This window comes from Falco cherrug, chromosome 5 (assembly GCF_023634085.1).
Source record: "Falco cherrug isolate bFalChe1 chromosome 5, bFalChe1.pri, whole genome shotgun sequence".
In the NCBI taxonomy this organism is placed as follows: Eukaryota; Metazoa; Chordata; class Aves; order Falconiformes; family Falconidae; genus Falco; species Falco cherrug.
In genome coordinates this window covers 9,280,145-9,286,419 of record NC_073701.1, presented here as the reverse complement: position 1 = coordinate 9,286,419, position 6,275 = coordinate 9,280,145, and positions in this window count along the sequence as shown.

The following is a 6,275-nucleotide window of genomic DNA, read 5'->3' as shown; positions in this document are numbered from 1 at the left end:
GTGTCCTCTCTGCTTTTCTGGTGCAACTGGTATTAATGGTTGGGTTTGGCTGTAACCATCTTGTGGTAGGAGTTACTGGGATATTACTTTCCTCGTCTGTTTCACTAGGCTTTTGTGTTCTGTAAAGAGCAGAATCCAAGCTTGGAGACTCCTGCTGAAAAAGATGAAAGACCTTAGTAACTGCCACTTCATTCAAGCTTCTGTGCAAAATAATGGCAGTATGCTTTATCAGCCTCTCCACTTTTCTCTATTTGAAACCAGTAAAATCTTTGCACCTGGGCCATCTTCTCTAAGTACTTAGCTGTCTTACTAATGGGTGTGTCTTTCTAATGTTTCTCCCTAAAACTTGGATGTCTTGCAAGTGTTATCATCTACTTCCAGCTGTTTAATATGGGTGTATTTTTTCAGCTATCTTGTTGGACTAGAGAATGAAGGACACAACATTTCTCACGTTCCTGCCTTGCAGTTGCCGTTATCCAAACCTTTGAGTATTTGTTTACTTAAACCACCTTTTTCTGTTCTTAGCTATGCAACCTTTACCCAGCCTTTAATGAATAACAATTCATGTAAAACCCCTTGGTCTGGAGCAATACTGTAACTGTACACATGTAGGACTGAATGACAGTAGAGTTCTTGGCAGGTATTTTCTGACCGTGTCTCCTCTAGTTTCCCTGTTCCTGCACACTAATAATAATTAAAAATTGTATGAGGTTCTCTGGAAACTGTTTCTCATGTTACTTCTTGGGAAATGAGAAGTTAGAGGGAGTGCAGTGGATAACTGCTCCAAAGCACTTGGCTTCCCACTTCTGAGAAGGTGAGGAATTTGCCTTTGCCTTGAGGGGTGGCACAAGGTTTAGTGATGCATGAGTTACATCTGACTGCACTGGGGATTTCCTGCTTGCTTTTGCAATGAATTGGGCACCTCTAATGAGGTGTGAAGTGAAAGCTACAGGCTTGGTTCAGGAAGGAGAATTCTTCTGACTCCCTTGAGTACATACACTTGCTGCATTCACTGCAAGCTCGTGTAGTGTAGCCTGCCATTGCAGCACTGGATCACTTACACAGCAGTTCCAAAACATACATCGAATCAAGGATTGCTGTGAGACTTGAGTTTCTGAACCAAACCTGGTAAGCTGTAGACTGGGACATGTGTTGTGATGGACATGGTGGTATTCTAATGTCTTTCCTTGGAAGATGAATATGGCTGTTGAGACACAAAATGAAACCTAATAAGGTGAGGGAAGTGTAAGCAATGCACCTTTTAAAAATTCTTGAGCAGGATAATTGTTTGTAGGCTTCAGTGTGTTGTTCAGAACCTAATTTATTTCAGGCAGATTGGGGAGAGGTTAGCTGTTTTATCATAATAAACAGATGTAAGATTCATAAATAGTAAAACATAACTGCAGAATTTGTCATACAAACTTCTTGAACTGCCTTCAGTTGTTCAAAAGTGCTTTTCTTTAAAGTGAGACTTTAAAGGCCAAAAATAAGGTCAAATAGAATTTTCTTAATCTCTGCAAAAAGGTAGGTCAGATTGAATCAGTTTAACACAGGTACCTAACTAGCTATCTTTTATTTTATGAAAGGATTAATTGAAGGAGAGATGCAAGTAGTGTCCTAGTATCTCGTTCTCTCTTCTTCAAGTCCTAATTTTGTGATAAAAGGAATCTTGGCATAAAGCAGAAGCTTGTGACTGACAATAGTCTTCATCCCGGAGTTCCTGGTTATGAAAATACAGGCTCAAGTCTAGCAAGTCTAAAGCACTTACTGAAAGTACTTTTTAGAATCTGCAGGCTGGGCATAAATTGTGCCCTTACTAGGCTGCTTGTTCTCTTGTTGGCTGAACTTTGGCTGAAGAAATACAGAACTGGTGCTCAGGATTGAGGGTCAGTTCTCTTGGCAACTGTGGTGCTTGTGTACCTGTAACTAAGGCTATGGGTTACTTGCCTCAAGTAGAACTTCAGATGAGTGCTTAGTTTGTGTTCTTTTGTTTAAGACTTTCAGCTACAAGGATTTTGAATTTGCAGAGTAATTAACATGCTTTTATACCTACTTGGAGCCACTGGGGTTTTTTCTGCTATGTTCATTCTCATTCCAGCATTCTTCCCTTTCATGGGCACTTATAAGGGCTTACACTTGGAGAGGATTACACTTTTATAGTGTAATCATTTTATAGTGTTTTCATAATACTCTGCCTGCCTTGACTGTAACCAGGCTGTTTGCTTGGGAAGGCTGCTGTCTACTGCTGCTTAGCCACAAAAACATACTCTGTGGCTTGAGAAGGACAAAAAAGGGAAGAAGAAAGTTCTGTAGGCCTCTGTCTGTGCACTGTTTTCATTTAAACACGATGGTCTTGCAATGACAAGATATTCACTGATTCAGAGAAGTGTCCTGTAAACTTCTGCACTGAGCAGTAACATATCTATGTGCAAGCCCTTACCATCCACTTCTGTGGGAGGACTGTATGCAGGTGCAACAAATAACTTGGAAGTGAACAGACTTTGTGCTGCAGTTGGAAAAACCTTGGAAATAAGTTTGTGCTACATAAAAATGACACCAAAAAAAAACAAAACCCCAAAAAACCACCCCAACTTGATTTCACAACCCTTATGGCAAGCTGTGTGCATACTTACTTCATGCCAGGGGCACATGCTTGAAGCTTCCCCCATAGAATACTAGCATGAACTTGGATGTGATTTGGGTAGCAAAGTTGTTGACAGCAGCTGCACAAGCCAAGTGGCAGTGGGATCCTTGCTCAAGTGTAAAGGAGATGAAAGTTTTGGAGTGGCAGCTTGAACTCTTCATTTTGTGCTGCTGACAGTGGAGCAATGCAGCTGTGATTTGATTTTTGAGTCTTAGAGCTAGACGGTGATGCATGGAGCAGACAATTGATCCTGATGACTTAATACCACCAGCTGATGAGATGAATAATTAACTTCTAATACAGTGAGGTTTTAAAATGCGATAGGAAAGACCTATAGAAGGTTGTCACTGAGTTCAGAGCTGCTTCATGTTTCCTGACTATTGTCAAAATGCATTCTTCAATGCTAGGCTATCAGTCTGGAGTTTTGAATTCTAAAATGTGACTTTTGTAGGACCATGTAGGCCCTTAGAATTAAGTCAGGAATCCTAAGGATGACTGGCCATAAAGTTTGTGCCTGTAGTACAGAAAGAGATCTGCTCTCAATTTGGAGTGTGGGTTAAATGTGTGAAGATCCATGCAGTCCTAGCTCAGTTAAGTGGTTGGTATCAGCCTGGAACTCTACTTTAAGACTGCCTTGAGGTGCAGCCACACTTAACGTACTAGCTAACAGCAGTTCAGTGGTAAGAGTCAAAATATGCTTTGTACAGTGTACCTGTAATAAGTTTTGTTTCCAAAAGCTTATCAGGTCTGTGTTCTGTAGTTACTGCTCAGTGTGTTGGTCCAGCCAATTATTTTCACTTAGATTACACGATACTCACATTTTTGTCCGTGACTTGGACAGTGCTGTTAAGTTTTCAATGGCCTCTAAATCTTGCTGCTCTTCCTTTAAAATGCTCTGTGTAATGCAGTGGTGGTGTATATATAACAAACTACAAGTAAAATCCCAGTAATTTCACAACCTTGGGATGGTATCCCAAATGTGATGTGAGAGCTTAAACAGTCACTAAACTAACCTGCTCTAACTAGTATCTCCACATGCCTTTATTCAGTCTGGCTTTCTATAAATGGGAAGATGCCATGTGTCCTTTTTTCACCATTTGACTTTCTGAGGAGCCAAAGAGAATTTCCTAGTTGCTAGCTGACCTCAATCCATGTGTAAAATTACATCACCTCAAAACTTTGTAATCTTACTGCCTACGTGCATATTCTGATGATCCAAACCCAGAGCATCTACAGAAAACTAGTAGCTTATCAGAAACAGAATAATAAGAAAATATAATACCATGCTTTTTGTTGGAAAAATGTAAATGCATTTTACAGTAATGCAGAAGCAGGGAGGAGGCAGCGCTATAAAAAAAGAAATCGGTATTAATGGAATGCACACAGAAAAGGCACTGCCATTTTCATGCTGTTAGTGCCTAGGTGGTATAGTCCTTGCCCTGGAGGAAATGACTGACTCAGAAGGAATGTTGTTCACCCCCTTTGTTCTCAATAAGGTCTTTGCTTCTCTGCTAAGAATGCCAGCAAAAAGAACATCATTGTAATAATGGTATGTGTAATTAGGGCTGTTAGAGGTTCGATAATTTCTCCATACACATTTCAGGAAAAATTGCTGCAAGGATCTGGACCGAAATTCTGAAACCATTTATGCCAACAAGTAAAACAGCTAGTATGGATTCTCTTCTTTAGCCTTTCTGAGCTAATGAGAATGGGTCTATAATAATCAAGGACTGGAAAGCACTAGCAATAAATTAAATTTTCTAAAAGGAGCTCTAGGCATGTTCTGACAAGGACTGAGATCCTAAGTGGACATGTGAAATGTCCACTGTCCCTTCTCAGTTGTTTTACACTGGGAGAGGGCACAGTTTCCACCATCAAAATTTCCTGGGAGGCTGCATATTGGCCTTTTAGCTAAGTCTTGTCTGTTTCTTGGTAAGAAACTGTTAATGAAAACTAAACAGTGCTGAGAATCCAGCTAGGTCTGGTGAATGCAGTAGCACCTGAGCTGCTAGACAAAAAGGGGCTGCAGGACACTTTGCACACCTCCATTCTACAGGCAAGATAGCTTTTTACATTCAGAAGAGAAATGTACTTTGAGGTACACCATTACAGACTATCTGGACCAGACAACATATGGCTCAGGTTTGATGGCTGTGGGATAGCTTCCTCTTAAGCATCCAACCCTTGCCTTGCTGAGAGGTTAAGTACATAACTAAAATGAGTAAATTTTTTGTGAAAAGGACAGTAAACGCATTGCAGTGTTAAAACACTGGCACGTCTACTATCCTTGATTATTTTTTAAGGGTCAAGTCTGTAACCTTTTTGCTAAGCTTCACATACTTCTTGATTAAAGCTGATAGCTAGCGGTGGCAGGAAGACTCAGCCTGTCTACCCACGTAAAATGAACTGGGGTGAATACAGATTTCATACCTGTCCATGTGTCTGCACAACAAGAAAAAAAATATTTCAACTCACTTGTGACACGTTTACTAAGTGTTACTTAATAGAGGCTAAGGAATGAATAACTAAGGAAACAGAATTCCTTACTGCTCTATTCGGCATACAGGTTGGCAGTACACTGATGCCAAGTTCTCTTGCTTCTCTAGCGGTTTTGCAGAAGCATGCTCTGCCTCCAGTCTGGGAAGCACCTGTGAGTAACTGCTGTATGGCCTAACATCACAAAAGTGGAGTTCAGTGAGAGTGAAAATAAAGCTAAACTGCTGCTGATGGTTTTCATTACAGAAATCTTTGGTGGGGGAGGATTAAGAGATGTTAACCCAGCAATCTGGGTTACTGCTGGCAAACTTTTGACAGATTATTTACACGTGATTTGAATCATTAAATACCTCTTCAAAGAAGATGGAGATGCACTCACTTGCTACATAGTGCTTACTTTCTAGTTGAAAGAGACTGATTTTTAATAAAAGGAAAGCTCCTTCTCAAAACTTGCATTGACTTCCATCTCAGATAAAATACTTGTTTATACATTAACTGCAAGCCACAAGGTGGTGCTCTTAATCCACAGTCTTGACTACAAAAGACTAATTTTTTAATCTTTTCTTCCTTTTTTAATATTGCACAGTAGGACCATATGGATAAAAGCATGTTTTAGAACACGGTTAATTTGGTTTCTGCAGCAGTCCCACAGACTACACTACACACAGTGCAGTCTGTAACGGTAAACAATTTTTTCTTAGATGAGATGTGCTACCTTCAAAGGGTTTGAGAAGAACAATCTTTCTGGGAAAACAAGACCAAAGAAATGGTTAAAAATCCCAGGAAATAAAATGAAACAACTACAGCTGAGCTATCTGAATAATAAAATTGTGTAACTGAACACCTGGTTGGCAATCCCACATCAAACTAACTCAATCTATCTGCAAATCTAGAATTTCACCTGTTTTTCATTGGGGGAGAGTAATTCTTTGGTTTTCCTTGAAAGGCATTTGCTGGTACAATACTACTGTGATGTTCAAAGCACCCCCTCTGCTTCTTCCCCAATTTGTTCAGGTGTCAAAATAATTCTATGTATATTGGAAACAAAGTGAGTGTGGTCTTTCAGGAAGAAAAAAGGCATGCAGGTTGTGTATGCACACACGCTACAAGGATTACTGATAAGTGTAATAAAAAT